Source organism: Anolis carolinensis, chromosome 1, assembly GCF_035594765.1.
Source record: "Anolis carolinensis isolate JA03-04 chromosome 1, rAnoCar3.1.pri, whole genome shotgun sequence".
In the NCBI taxonomy this organism is placed as follows: domain Eukaryota; kingdom Metazoa; phylum Chordata; class Lepidosauria; order Squamata; family Dactyloidae; genus Anolis; species Anolis carolinensis.
This window is the reverse complement of record NC_085841.1, coordinates 219083915-219100811: the sequence shown is the minus strand read 5'-3', so window position 1 is coordinate 219100811 and position 16897 is coordinate 219083915. Positions and strand designations below refer to the sequence as shown.

General features: G+C 40.0%; 1 protein-coding gene across 17 annotated transcripts in view; it reads right to left on the bottom strand.

Moving 5' to 3' along the window:
• baz2b (bromodomain adjacent to zinc finger domain 2B) overlaps positions 1 to 16897 on the bottom strand; it is a 286844-nt gene that overhangs the window by 195293 nt on the left and 74654 nt on the right. For all 17 annotated transcript variants that reach the window (XM_062969086.1, XM_062969376.1, XM_062969200.1 and 14 more), the window contains exon 2: positions 8380 to 8422. The gene's annotated coding sequence lies outside the window, so the exon portion shown is untranslated. The remainder of the gene's footprint in view (positions 1 to 8379; positions 8423 to 16897) is intronic.

Genomic DNA, 16897 nt, shown 5'->3' with positions numbered 1-16897 from the left:
TAAGGTAGAACAAGCTCCAAAGTAGTGCTGCTACCAGTCATAGTTTTAATAAATTGGGTGTGCATAATAATGATGATGGGAGCCCCGGTGGCGAAGTGTGTTAAAGCACTGAGCTGCTGAACTTGCAGACTGAAAGGTCCCAGGTTCAAATCCCGGGAGCGGAATCAGCACCTGATGTTGCTCCAGTTTCTGCCAACCTAGCAGTTCGGAAACATGCCAACGTGAGTAGATCAATAGGTACCGCTCCGGTGGGAAGGTAACGGCGCTCCATGCAGTCATGCCGGCCACATGACCTTGGAGGTGTCTACAGACAATGCCGGCTCTTCGGCTTAGAAATGGAGATGAGCACCAACCCCCAGAGTCAGGGGAAACCTTTACCTTACCTGATGATGATGATGATGATGATGATAACTTTATTTTTGTATCCCACCCCATCTCCCCGAAGGGACTCAGGGCAGCTCACATGGGGACAAAGCCCGGTTCATCATAAAATACAATAACAAATACATTTAAGAAAAGTAACACATAAAAAGCATATAAAACATGCATATAAACAATAAAACTGTAAACAAGGTACTGTCAGAAAATTTGATGGGGTCAGGCGATAACATATATCTGAATGCAATCATTCCAATTTCTGGAACTGGGCCAATAAAGTGCAATAGAAGGGACTGGGGGACATTAGAGAGTGATAGCGTCAAGTATGCCTGTTCAGTCGAACGCACACTGAAATAACCAGGTTTTGAGCCCTCTTCAGAATGTGGCCAAAGTTGGGGCTGATCTAATTTCCCTCGGATGGAGTTCCAGAGCCGGGGGACCGCCAAGAAGAAGGCCCTTTCCCTAGTCCCCACCAGCCATGTTTGAGACGGCGGCGGGAGTGAGAAGAGGGCCTCCCCGTCAGATCTCAAGGCTCTTACAGGTTCATAGTGAGAGATGCAACCACAAAGATAGGCCGGACCCAAACTGTTTAGGGCTTTATGGGTGATAACCAGCACCTTGAATTGGGCCCGGAAGATTATCGGTAGCCAGTGGAGCTGTTTCAGTAGGAGGGTTGACCACTCTCTATAATTTTCTCCCGTTAACAACCTGGCTGTTGATCATTGGACCAATTGAAGTTTCCGGGCCGTCTTCAAAGGCAGCCCCACGTAGAGTGCATTACAGTAATCCAACCTAGTATTAAAAGCCTTATTAGTAGATTGAATGTACACTAGGTCTATGTATAATGCAAGGGATCCATTTCAGGATCCTTTGTGTAATATAATTTTCATGTATAATCAGGAATCCTATTTTTCTTAACTGAAATGAACAATGTCTTGGATTTCCAGCTGAAACATATCATAAGTCCACAATGGAGGATCCACAGAGCCCTAGACGAGTGCTCTTTCTAGGCCTTCAGCACAATTCTATGATCAACTTACAGCAGAAACTGCAGGAGTTGATCATAAAATCGAACACTTCTGTAGGCATCTATAAGTCTTTCAGGATGACTCTATGGCAGGGGTGGGAAACTTTTTTCCCCCTGCCAAGGGTCATTTGAATATGTATAACATCATTCACGAACCATACCATACCATTACCTACTCTAACCTAATCTACCCTATCCTACCTTGCCTTACCCTACCCTACTCTATCATACCTTTATTTATTTATTTATCATATTTTAAATACTTATAAAACCATATATTATTATATTCTTATAAATTATATATTAAAATCAAATGAAAGTTTCAAAGGCTGCACAGTACATGCTTACTGGCTTCACACTCAGCCAGCAAAAACAAGAGCAGAAGAATCAGATTGTGCTTGTGCAAGGAGAGGAACCCGGAAGCGGTTCAGATCTGAATAGTAAGCGGCACTCAGCATACAGAAGAGTCGACATAGTGGCTCAGTGGAGTAACAGGAGCTGGGTTAAGTGAGTGGGTTATGGAAGGCATCCTTTCCCGCGCTGGGCCACACAAAATGATTTCATGGGCCTTATATGGCCCCATCTTTGCATTATGCCCTGCTAGGGAAATTCATGCTGAAATTGCCATGGGTAGAAGCAGCTCAAATTGTAGGGTAAATGCCTAAGAGGCAAAGGCCTAGTAGTTAGAACCTTATTGTCTACTGGGATAGGGAAGGAGAGAGAGCAAGGAAGGAAAGACCTAGTTAAAAATGGCAGCCAGATTCCCACCTCCAATGATGTTGTCAATTCAACAATCCACCTTCATCCCTGTGCCGACTCTGCAACCACAACCAACCAGGCAAAAAGGATCCACACAAATCACGGCCAGGGATCCTGTGGAGTGATACAGCATTCCTGCCAATCCAGCTTCAAAAGAGTAGAAAGGAAGGCGGAGGGGGGCAGTCAGGGCTCATAAAACCTCTAGCCCCAGTCTCCCCGTGTGACCTGCCTCAGCAGAACACATATCAGGCAATTCAACAACAACAACAACAACAACAACTTTTATTTTTGTATCTCCCCAAGGGGGCTCGGAGAGGCTTACATGGGGACAAGCCTGGTCAACATTGTAAAATATAATCACATTAAAATACATACACAATATCATAAAACAACAATTATAAACAGCATAGTAGTTCAACCCGGGGAGGCTGTCAAAGAAAGAAAAAGTTTCAGTGGACACCCCTTTCCCCCATGGTAATAACTCTTTCAGGAGTGAGTCCCCCTGGGGAAATAGGGCGGAATACAAATAAAGTTGTTGTTATTATTATTATTGTTATTGACACAATGACATAGTCTGACACAGCAAACAAGATAGATATGCTGATTTCATATAACAAAATCAGTAGTCGAACACTTCCCAAGTGGTGGTGGTGGTGGTAGTGTTGTTGTTGTTGTTGTTGTTGTTGTTGTTGTTGTTGTTATTATTATTATTATTATTATTATTATTATTATTATATTTCACCTCTGAGGAGTAGACTTCTCTCACTTCCTCTTGTCTCACCCCCGTTCTTAACTATCAGTAATTTATAAATCAGATGTTTGTAACTCGGGGACTGCCTGTACTGTAATTTCCTTAATTTTCATCTGAAATTCGGTTTTTGCAAAAATTGTTAAAGGCACAAGATTCGAGTCAATACTGGGTTAGTATTTGGGTAGGAGACCAAGGGCCAGACCAAATGATCTATGGCTCCCAAGCCAACATCCCTCCCTCCTGCTCTATGATATGTTCCTTTGATCCTAGGTCTAATTCTAGCTGGGGCAACAAGAGTTTAATTTAACCTGTTGCGTTTAATGTGGCCCTGATAGGAGGGGACAACAGTAACAGAATGCTTCTGCTGGGAGTGGAGAGGAAATTTTGGTTTCCTTTGATACCTTTTACCCCACCAGGCTTTTACAACCTGGGGGGGGGGGAGGCTATAGAATAGGGGATACTGGTAAAATCAGTAAAAATTGTTCTTTTGACCTTTAAAATCGCTTTTTCCTTCCTATTTAATGGATTTGTGCTCATTCTATACGAGTGAGCATGGCTTTTCTTCCAAATCAGCAGATGCTAGTACCTTTTCCGATTCCTAAATATTTTTTAAGGTTGTACGCCGTGGCTTTAAATAGTTTCACATTCAGTTGTAGAACATGCTGTCAGTACGAAGCAGAAACCATCCACAACTAGTTGGATTTTTCAATCTAGCCTTAAAAATTATTTCTTTTAGTCAGCATTTCTAAAATGATTGTTCTAGCAATTTTTTTCTGTGTTACCCGATCTAATTTTAACTTTACTGATTGTAAAGCACCCCTGGGATGCAGGCATGAAGGTCGCTACTGAAAAGAAAGATTGCAGAGTATCGTAAAATATTCAGCTTGCACTGAATAAGGGAAGCTACAGTTTATGGAGTGCAATGTTTCCCTTAACAGCATCAAATCCCATGTGATCTTGCAAGGTAAGCATAGTCAGCCCTGGTTAGTACTTGGATGGGAAATCACCAATTAATACCAGGCACTGTAGGCTATATTTCAGAGGAGGGAACTGGCAAAACCACTCTAAGAAAACCCTGTGAAACTCATGGGATCACTGTAAGCTGACAGGCAACATGAAGGCACATACACAAATACATGTGTTGCCTGGAACACAAATAACTGCATGTGCTGTTCTTTATCAACTCATTTTCAGACAGAAGGCTTAGAAACTCTTTATGGGTCTGCTGACTGTTTTGAAACAGTGGCATCTATACACCCAACTTATGGAAGAGATAAACTTTCTATTTTCCAAGAGCATGACTGGTCCTACACAACGAGGATTTGACCTTATGGTTTTCAAACCTGCCATTCACCAATACACAAGGCAAGCTATTTTTGAAACTCAGAGGTACATTCAAAGTGGTTTGTGATATGACACAAGCAAATGCATTTGTCAACTTATATACTGAAGATAAGGAATAATAATCCTTGCTGAAGAGGAATCAAGGTGGTTTCTGCAAAGAGAAGCTTCACCTTGTGGTTCAACAATTTAAGAATACTGCCAAAATGCTTCTGACAATGAACTTCACGGATACTGTGAAAAGAAGATAAATCTACCATTGATCAGTAACAGGTTAAAGAACAGTAAACAGAAAGTAAGAATAAATGTGCAGTTCGCAATATGGAATGAAGTAAATAGGGTGACACCCCACACCACCAGGAATATATTTAACACTGATATGTAATTTATGAATAAAATAATGAAGGGAGGGAGCAATGAGAACTGCAAGATTGTAAGACGACACTAAAATATTTAATATGTGGTTCCAACAGACTTGGGGGGGGGGGGGTACATCTAAAAAATCTCAAACTGGCTGACTTGTCAACACAATAACAAATGAGGTTTAGTATGAGTAAAGTACACAGATTGGGGGGAAATAATTATCTTCAGAATATATGATACCAGAACATGAGGTAACAACATAGTGCTAAGACAAACCAGCTGACAATTATGGCAATAAAACCATATTTTGTTATGTGGCATATCTGCCCTTCTGTTTACACCGCAATCCTAAATATAAAGTGATCAAATGAGATCCTACCATGAGCACTAGAGGGAAGCAAGAACCACATATATGTCTTGTGGTTCATGAGGAGATGTCTAGCATTACAACGATTATTTGCAATTAAGTGCTATTAATCTCGGCACAACTTCGTTCTGCACGGTGCAATTAGGCTCATAAATTCAGGACCGCAATTTTGTTTTTCAAATTTGACAGAAACAATCAGACACTCAAATCCTTTACTGTCACCAATAGTTTTAATTCAGTTAGTATGACTCCCAAATGAAAATGAAAAAGTGTACCAATTTGTACCAATGACTGAAAATGGAGCATCGTACACAGAGTACGGCAAATGAGCCATGGTAATGACAGTATCAAACAGCGCCCGCGGTATAATTTCACTTAGAATTGAGACTACAGCACAGGTATAACAATGAAATACATTCCACAAAATAGATATTGTTGCTTCAATCCAAACAGAGCTGACCCAAGGCATTTTGCTGCCTGAGGCAGAAAACACAATGCTTCCTTCTTTCTGTTGTTGTATGTATGCCTTCAAGACATTTCTAATGTATGGCAATCCTATGGTGAACCTGTCCTGATGTCTTCTAGGGATGAGACTTAATGACTCCCTCAAACTTACCCAAAGAGTTTCCATAGCCAAGCTGGGAATTAAGCCCTGGCCTTCAGAGACATAGTCCAAAGCTCAAACCATTACACTGTACTGGGGCCCTATCTACACTGCCATGTAATACATTTTTATACTGCAGTTTAACTTCATTGGCTGCATGAGTCTACATTACCACATAATGTAGTTCAATGCCATTAAACTGCATTATGAAATTGCATTATATGGCAGTGAAGTGGTTCTTATGGTGCTGCCCTCCCATGCCATATATAGAAGATAACCATAATAACAGTTTAGTCTTACTTCAATGCTGATGACAACACATCATCCTCCCCTGCACATGACAGCGGCAGGTTCACATAGAAAGTGCAGAGCAGGTTGTGTCATACTTCCAACCTTGCCCTCCAACATTGCACTGCTTGAGATTCTTTTACACTCTGCCTAATGGCAGGGCAAATTCTGATAATCCATCAACAGTAGTGGTTCCTAACTTTTTTTTGACAAGGGCCCACTTGACCAGGGACCACTTTGACCAAGGACCACTTTGACCATGGACCACTCTCCAACATTAGTACCAAAAGGGTTATGAATCAATTTTGGTCAACTTTAGATTTGGTTTGGTTATTTGGGGTGCTGATTCAGAAAATTGTATTGGATAGACCACATCAGCTCTAGTATCTGATACAGAACATATGCCATCCAGTAGTTGCCATCTGCTCGCCCACATGAAATCATATTTAATAATTTAGAGCTGATGTGGTCTAGTCAATGCAATGTTCTGAATCAGCACCCCCAAATAACCCAAGGAACACGCCTAAACATGAAGACACCAAGAAAATCTTTTTTTGGTTGGACTGTGTTATTATACATAATAGTAACGGTTTGGGCACGGACCATATTTCAGTTCTTGCGGACCACAGGTTGGGAACCACTGATCAACAGGAACTAGTTTTAGAACTGGAACTACCCTTCTAGTTTTTTCCCTGACATGCAGGCAAGTCTGTTGGATGTGAAACTCTCTCCTTCACTACCCAATACTGGGCACACAGTGCCAATTGTTTTCATGCCCACAGCACTAACCATTAGATGTGTAGGAGTCCAGTTTCAGGCAAAATAACTAGGCCAAATCCTTACATTTCTTAGAGACGCTCACTGCACTTTTATGCAAACTTCAACAACATAGGGTTGAGTCTTATTTTGTGGGGTATATAATCCTCCTTCTTTCTTTCTCTCTCTCCTTTGTTCGTTCTTTCTTTCTTTCTTTCTTTCTTTCTTTCTTTCTTTCTTTCATTCATTCATTCATTCATTCATTCTTTTTTTTTCCACCCACTGCTTGCACTCTAAATCTTCCCCTCCTGCAGCTGCTCATTTTCCCTGCCTTGAGGTGTTTGTTATATCTGTAAGAATGTAAGATCAGGAAAGTCTATATGTTACATATGTGTCTAGTCCGGTGGTATCCAAACTTTGGTTCTCCAAATATCTTATACTTGAACTCCAAGAAGCCTCAGCTTGGCAAACAGAAATTCTCAAAGCTGAAGACTAAAATATCTTATGGACCAAAGTTTGGGAGCCACTGATCTAGTCAATATGAGAGTGGAAAATAGGATTGTATCCAATAGCTCACTCCTTCTCCCTCATTCATTTGTCGGAATTTTTAAAAGCACCTACTTTGCATTAAAACAACCACACTGACAAAGCCAGTGTACACCACACAAGAAAGAAATCTTTCTTACATTAAGGTGAATGTAATTAGGGTAAAGGCACTCCATGCAGTCATGCTGGCTAGGAGGTGTCTACGGACAATGCTGGCTCTTTGGCTTAGAAATGGAGATGAGCACCAACTCCCAGAGTCGGATACGACTAGACTTAATGTCAAGGGAAACCTTTACCTTTACCTAATCTGGGGACAGCTGGAGATTTAGGGACATGGGCAACTGAGAGTAAAACCACTGGGCAGCATATAATATATACCTGCCTTGCCCAATCTGATACCATCCAGTTTTTCTTTGGTCTTAATATCTCATCAGCTTTGGTCACATAGGTAATTGTCAAATATTCCTGTAGGTCAAAATAGCTGGAAGATATGAGGCTAAGGTAGCCTGATATATACAGTAGAGTCTCGCCTAACCAACATAAACAGGCCAGCAGAATGCTGGATAAGTGAAAATGTTGGATAATGAGGGATTAAGGAAAAGCCAATTAAATGTCAAATTACGTTATGATTTTATAAATTAAGCACCAATACTTCATGTTTTACAACAGAAAAAGCAATGCAATTCACAGTAACATTATGTAGTAATTACTGTATTTACAAATTTAGCACTAAAACATTGCAATAAAGATAGAATTGATGCCTAGAGCTGTGGATCCAGGCGGGAGGCAGACTGTGTTGGATAATCCAGAACATTGGATGAGCGAAGGCTGGATAAGCGAGACCCTACTGTACAGAAATCAATATATGCATATACACAGGAGCTATCCAGGGTATGCCACCATAACCCCAAAACAGGTTTAGGACCTTGGACAGAACTGCTAAAGTTCAGACTAAACCCAGAAAGGATTTACTATCCGAATGAGTTATCAGCTGGAACTACATAGAAAGATAGAGACATCTACACTTGCCTAAGTATGATTGGCATAAACCAGACTTAAAACATTTAAGACATATTTTTCAGTTCTACCCATTTCCCTGTTCTTAATTTTCTCTGGATTGTTTCTCATATTTTTCTCTTCTCTGGTTTGATTCAAACTTCTCTGAAATTTGGCATATCAGTTACTGTGAAGCTACTTACTGCGATCAATGTGGTCAGTTCTGTGGCATCACTGTTCCGCAAGCTGAAACAAAAGGTAAATAATGTTCATTTGAATTGTTCCCAAATGCTACATTTTCAAAAGCTAAGACATCAAATATAATATTTAAGAAATCCCACAGTAAATCATAAAATATTCTGTCAGACAACAAACATGAAGAAACTAGAGCATATTAAGCAAGAACAAGAAGGCAGTTATTTTCCTATGTTCAAGTGCAGCTTTGCTACACACTGGATTGCTATGTAGTATTTCTTTTATCTTTCCTCCACCATGGCAAAGCACAACGCTACTATGCCAGATATGCTGATCAATGTCAGTCCATTCATTTACAAGAGCCTACTCCCAATGTGCATCATCAAAAGCAAATAGTGCAAGCAATGTATAACGCTGCTCTTGTGTGGGTTCTCTTTTTTATGAGAGGGAGAAATGATATTAAGAAGAATCATATGTGCACTAACATTCACATATATGAGCGGAATAGTAGGACCATACTCTCCGCCCCACACACACCTGAATATTGGAGTAGTGTATTTATAATGGGAATCCTGGTCTATGTATCTATTATCCCATGTTACTCAGACTCCTGCAACATCAGGGTTTTAGATTATGGGAATACTAGAGGTGGAGATCTACATTAACATGCTTCTTGGAGACAGTATACACTGGAGAATGTACTTGCGACAGTAGAGATGGGCAAGAAGACAGGTATAACATCCATATAGGCCTACTGGTAACTGTGGCCTTCCAAATATCTTTGGTCTAGAACTCCCATCAACCTGACCATCCAATAGTGAAATATTATATAAGTCACACACCCCAAAACATCTGAAAGGCCACAGTTGCTCATTTCTCTATTATACTTACACCTTGCATCATGAGCTCAGTAGAAAAAAAGGAAACATGACTTCTCAATGTTTCCTCAAATAGATTCCACAAACTGTCGACTTTGTGACACATTAGAAGCACACTGGACTGGATGAGGGGAAGCTAGCACATGTAGCTCATCTATGTCTATCATTCTAGAAAACCCAATTGATCTGAGATGAAAAATGAAAATCTAGAAAGTAATACTAAGCATGAAGGTTGAACAAAGATGGAACTGCCAATATATCAGTGCTATTCTTCTGCTTCTGAGAACAGCCTCTTCGCTCAGCTCCTGCGTTTTAACAGCATTATATTAAAAATCAGCACGAATGTGTTCACTGCGCCTGAGTATTAGCTATTGGTTTTGAGCATGTTTAAATGTATTATATGATTTATGATTTTATGTTTATTTTATTTATTTATTATTTATTACAGTATTTGTATCCCGCACTTCTCACCCAATAGGGGACTCAGGGTGGCTTACAATAAAAGCACATATATAAAAATAATACAGTACATTTGAAATCAATTAAAATTAAATTACATTAAGGTAAAGGTTTCCCCTGACGTTAAGTCCAGTCATGTCTGACTCTGGGGGTTGGTGCTCATCTCCATTTTTAAGCCGGAGAGCTGGCGTTGTCCATAGACACCTCCAAGGTCATGTGGCTGGCATGACTGCATGGAGTGCCGTTACCTTCCCGCCGGAGCGGTACCTATTGATCTACTCACGTTGGCATGTTTTCGAACTGCTAGGTTGGCAGAAGCTGGAGCAGCAGCGGGCGCTCACTCCGCTTCCGGGATTTGAACCTGGGACCTTTCGGTCTGCAAGTTCAGCAGCTCAGTGCTTTAACACACTTTGCCACCGGGGCTCCCTTTGCCACCGGGGCTCCTAAATTACGTTAGGCATTCATAAAAATACACATATAAATATACAATTGGTGCATTTTGAATCTAAAAAACTAGGTCTGTCATTGAGTTCTAAAACACATAGTAGTAGTTGATGCTGCTATTATTGTTCAAAGGCCTGGTCCCACAACCGGATCTTAACTCTTCTATGGAAAGATAGGAGGGAGGGAGCCTGCCTGACTTCACTTCACTTTATATGTTTTACATGTATTTATGTGATTGTATTTTATAGTGTATTGCCAGGCTTGGTCCCCTTGTGAGTCGCCCCGAATCCCTTCAGAGAGATGGGGCAGGATATAAGAATAAGGTTGTTGTTGTTGTTGTTGTTGTTGTTGTTGTTGTTGTTGTTGTTGTTGTTGTTATTGACAGCCAATTCTCTCACACCTGCAGCGATTTGCAGTTTCTCAAGTCACTTCAGACACAAAAAAATATATATTATTAACGTTTTTATGGTCTGGAAATAAGGATTATCATCAGCTACTGACTGCAGAACAGATCCAGTATGGTGTAGTGGTCTTAGTGTTGAACTAGAATTCAGGAGACCAGTGTTCAAATCCCACTTGGCATGGAAATCCACTGAATGACCTTAGGCATGTCACATTCTTTTAGTCTCAGAGGAAAACAAGGGCAGCCCACCCCAAAAATGTCTTGCCAAGAAAATCTTGTACTAGGTTCATCTTGGGACTTCTATAAGTTTGAAACAACTTAAAGGTATACAGCAAGGGGGGAGGGGGGCATCAGAAAGCCTTTCTTGTTCTCTTTCCAGTATCCATTCACACTCATCATCATAAAGAAAAATCTAGCAGATTTTGCCCAACTGCTATCCCTCTTCTCTTACATCTTTTCCTGGATTCTGAAGATGGAATCAGTCAAGACATAAGGAAAAGAAGAAAGGGTGTCCCTATATTGATATTATCTTACAGTTCTGGTGGAGCCTCTAGAATAAATTAATATGTTGGTTCTCACAAATCTCAGATTTTACAATAAGTTCCTGGATTTGGCACAAGTTGTACAAATTTCCTATTCCATATCCCTTCCTGATCCCAAAGATTTTCTGAAGGTCAGTTTTGAAGTCTTCTATATGATTCGGTTTTGGTAACATCCATAAACAAAGTGAACAAAACCAGTTTCGTAATGGTATTTAGCACGGTGCTTGATAATATAGTTTGGATAATATAGCCAAAGAGTATTTTGATAAAGCCTACTAGAAAACAGAAAGGATTTTACAAGACCATCTGCTCTGAGTGAAATCTTCCCTGAGATATCGAAAGACACTTCATCTGTCACCCTTACAAGCACAAAGGTGACACTGGAATGGAATGGTTGAATTACAGGGCAATGTCATTCTGCAAAGAGTGCTGAAAAGACTTTGACTTTGAAATTTCTCAACAAGTTATATTCCGGAATCCCAAAAACAAAAATCACTGAATACTGCCTGCATTCAAAAGACAATACATTCCTTAAAGGTATTTTTGCTCTTCTTTTAAAAGCATTAGAAATAATAACCAAACCTAGCAATAAATGAAATGCATAGAAAGGGCAGAGTGGTGCAGAATTCAAGAACAGACATCAGAGGTATTGAAATCACATTTAGTAAAACATATTTTTTGTTTTGTATTTTCAAGTTAAATTGGACTTATAGCAATTCTGTCATCATGAGGCTGTCTTGGGAAATTTATTCAGAGGTGGTTTGCCTTCCTCTAAGGCAGTGGTTCTCAACCTGTGGGTCCCAGGTCTACAACTCCCAGAAATCCCAGCCAGTTTAACAGCTGTTAGTATTTCTGGGAGTTGAAGGCCAAAACATCTGGGGACCCACAGGTTGAGAACCATTGCTCTAAGGGCCTCATCAGAAAGGCTTCCATGAGGAAAGAGGGAGCAGTGGGGTGAATCTGTCGCCCTGCGCACAGCTTTCTGTCAAATTCTGGAAGCTCTTGATGTCTAGTATGGGGCTCCATCCTGAAGATGAGGTAGAAATGTCATAGGACACTGTTTAAGGTAAGTATGATGAGGTCCCAAGAATTCCCTAAGGTGAGTTTTCAAGAAAGGAGTACTCATTGTTTCAATCCCTTTACATAACTACTGATCAAGTGATAACCACTTGGTCAAAAGATTATTTCTATATTCAGGATCTATATATATAAAAGAGTGATGGAATTCGAGCACTGAGCAAAACAACAAAAGTAAAGGGCCCCCAACCTCGAAATTTGACAACACATCCCATCATCCACGCCTTAAGGTTGAAACAACACAAACTCACTTCACGCAGCTCCACATGGAGAGAACCCACAACGCCCCATTGGGAGCCATGCCGGGAGGGAGGAAAAGAGAAAACAAATGGCCGCCGGCAACAGGGAAGGCAGGCAATGGGAAAAAGCTGTCCCCTGGGTCCTAGCGCCCGCCCATCATCCGAATTATTTCTCTCCATATACTCTCCCTTCTACAATATCCGACCCATTTTAACACTCAATATTTTAAATATATGCTATCAACCATTTCTCTCCATATACTCTCCCTTCTACAATATCCGACCCATTTTAACACTCAATATTTTAAATATATGCTATCAACCATGACAATCAACACAATCTGACTCCTAATATTTTAACAAGCTTAAAATCACAACACCAAATAAAAAACAACACTCTTAAAACACAGGAATGCCAGACACTAAACAATCACGGCCAGCTAACACCTCCCACCATCTGCCATGCAGGACACAATCCAAGCACTCCCAACAGATGGCCACCCAGCCTCTCAATAATAATAATAATAATAATAATAATAATAATAATAATAATAATAATAATAATAACAACAACAACAACAACATCACCATACAATCCTAACGTTTCTAATATACCCATGATAACGTACTCTATACCCATTCAGAAAACCTACAACATCGCTTACACAACTACAATATCCCGATGATAACGTACTCTATACCCATTAACAAAAAAACCTACAACATCACTTGCACAACTGCAATATCCCTATGATAACGTACTCTATACCCATTCACAACACCTACAACATCTCTTATACAACTCTAATATACCGATGATAACGTACTCTTTCCCCTTCAAAACACCAACATCTCTTATACAACTCTAATATACCGATGATAACGTACTCTATACCCATTCACAACACCTACAACATCTCTTATACAACTCTAATATACCGATGATAACGTACTCTATACCCATTCACAACACCTACAACATCTTTTATACAACTCTAATATACCGATGATAACGTACTCTATACCCATTCACAACACCTACAACATTTCTTATACAACTCTAATATACCGATGATAACATACTCTATACCCATTCAAAACACCAACATCTCTTATACAACTCTAATATACCGATATAACGTACTCTATACCCATTCACAACACCTACAACATCTCTTATACAACTCTAATATACCGATGATAACGTACTCTATACCCATTCACAACACCTACAACATCTCTTATACAACTCTAATATACCGATGATAACGTACTCTATCCCCATTCAAAACACCAACATCTCTTATACAACTCTAATATACCGATGATAGCGTACTCTATCCCCATTCACAACACCTACAACATCTCTTATACAACTCTAATATACCGATGATAACGTACTCTATCCCCATTCAAAACACCAACATCTCTTATACAACTCTAATATACCAATGATAACGTACTCTATACCCATTCACAACACCTACAACATCTCTTAGACACCATTCATACTTACCTCCAACAGACAAAAACACCCAATAATCACAAATATTGTATATTTACAACCTTTAGGAAATAATATCCCCTAATGACGCAGCGTCTTCAACCGCTAACCTACTCAACTTCTCCAATGAAACGTCGCATGTTTGAATTCAAAAAACGGAGTCAACCCCCACTATTACCCCACCTTCTCCCAACCCAACAGTTCCAAAACATCCAAATATCACTACATCCAATATCATCCAAATAAACAACCAAATATCAGTACTCCTCTGACACAAAACTAACAGAGCTCCATACAGTCATACCACCCACATGACCTCCAAGGACTCTACAAACAATGCCACCTCTTCGACTTACAAATACACATGATCACCAACCCACACACTCACACACGACTGGACTTAATATCAGGAAAAAACCTTTACCCTTTACCTTAACTACCTCCAATTCCTCAATACTTTATTTCCCATACCACCAGACTTTGCCACAGCAACGCGTGGCCGGGCACAGCTAGTTATTTTATAAATTAACAAGGTAATTAGGAGGCCTAAAGAAACAATAAAATACAAAGATTGTACTGCTTAGGGAGCATATGAGGAAGGGAGATCCTCTCTTGTCCTTCAACAGATTGCTGTCTGTGGCACATAAATGTCACTAATGCAAAGATGGACAGGAAACAAACTAGCTGTTTGGTCAAAGGATCCAGAATAGGGTTTAGAAAAGAGTAGGCTATATATGTTGTACGCTGCTTTGAATCCCACCCACGGGAGAAAAGCGGGATAGAATAAATAAATAAATAAATAAATAATCAGCTGATGACCCAAAATGCAGACTCTGCAAGGAAGCTGACGAAACCATTGATCATATCCTCAGTTGCTGTAAGAAAATCGTACAGACTGACTACAAACAGAGGCACAACTATGTGGCCCGAAAGATTCATTGGAACTTATGCCTCAAGTACCACCTCCCAGCAGTAAAGAATTGGTGGGATCACAAACCTGCAAATGTAATGAAAAATGAACACACAAAGATACTGTGGGACTTCCGAATCCAGACTGACAAAGTTCTGGAACACAACACACCAGACCTCACAGTTGTGGAAAAGAAAAAGGTTTGGCTCACTGATGTCGCCATACCAGGTGACAGTCGCATTGACAAAAAACAACAGGAAAAACTCAGCCGCTATCAGGACCTCAAGATTGAACTTCAGAGACTCTGGCAGAAACCAGTACAGGTGGTCCCGGTGGTGATCGGCACATTGGGTGCCATGCCAAAAGATCTCAGCCAACATTTGGAAACAATAGACATAGACAAAATTACGATCTGTCAACTGCAAAAGGCCACCCTACTGGGATCTGCACGCATCATCCGAAAATAAATCACACAGTCCTGAACACTTGGGAAGTGTTCAACTTGTAATATGAAATCCAGCATATCTATCTTGTTTGCTGTGTCATACAATGTCGTTGTGTCAATAATAATATTTTTTTTTCATATCAGGAGCAACCGGAGTTGCTTCTGGAGTGAGAGAATTGGCCGTCTGCAAGGACGTTGCCCAGGGGACACCCAGATGTTTTGATGTTTTGCCATCCTTGTGGGAGGCTTCTCTCATGTCCCCACATGGAGCTGGAGCTGAAAGAGGGAGCTCATCCGTGCTCTCCCCAGGTGGGATTCGAACCTGGCAGCTTTCAGGTCAGCAACCCAACCTTCAAGTCATGAAGCTTTTATCCCCTAGGCCACCGGAGGCTCCAATAATAATAATAATAATAATAATAATAATAATAATAATAATAATAATAATAATAATAGGCATGGTTTCATACTGTATTAAGGGATTTTATCTCAAAAGGCAGGCAAACCAGCACTGAAATTACCGCACAATGCCATGTGCATCCCATTGACATTCTTTCTTCTACCTGAGACAAACCTATCCTTCATTATTGACAGGCAAAACCCATCAATAACTCTCAATCCTACATCATTCCTGTCACCTATTTTTGTAAGATGGGTCCATTCTGCCTCTGATCTAGCATGCTAGAATTAAGAGGACATCAGAGGATAGGGTTCTTCTCCTCCTCCTTTCCCACTTTCTATCCCTGAACTGTCTGTTTTGTGGTTATTTAATATTTTCAATTTATTGTTGCCTTTTTTGTTACTTGTTGCTGGAACTGTGAAATTGCTCTTAAAAAATTAGGGAAGTGTGGTATGCATTGGAGAAGTAGTACAATTGTGTGAATGAAAGGAGGTGTGATATCAAAAGTGCTTTTCTGTTATGATACAGTGCCTGCCAGGTAATAGCAGCTTCATGTGATAAAGTCCTTAGAGAAATGGTTTATTCATTTATTGATATATTTATTGAATTTATACCCCATCATTCACAAACAATGGCATCCAAGGAGGCTTACGGTTATTTAAAACAAGATTAGGTTAAAACCTTATTTTACAAAAGTCAAACAAATAATTAAACCAAAATACAGTTTGAAATCCAAATCTACTTGTTATTCCTCTCCATATTGTGTATATGTGTGTGCCCAAACACTCATACATCTAGAAAACTGGTGGATACCACCATATCAAAAGGCTCTTTGCTCCATCAATTTTTGAGAATGCCAGTACCTGCTGAAAGCCAGTTATTTATTCCTTGTCTATAAGAGGCCAGCAGTCTCAATTAACCTGTTTTATATTACTGGGATTTGCTCTTTCCATTTGATAGACTATAGCATAGGGGTTTTTTTGTTCACACCTTTGGTTTGCTGCTCTTGAGAGCTGCTTGCTATACATTGTTAATCACGGCCAAGGGCATTTTACAAATAATGCTGCACTTCAAAGACAACATGTCCATATTTCACATTTTTAAGAAACTGCTCAGCTATGTTTAGAAATTGATCATTTCCTTGTGCTTTTCCATTGTTTCCAAAGCATGCTGCAGACTGCAAGGTCACAAGTTAAAAATGATTGACGAGTGACTAGTAACAAATGTC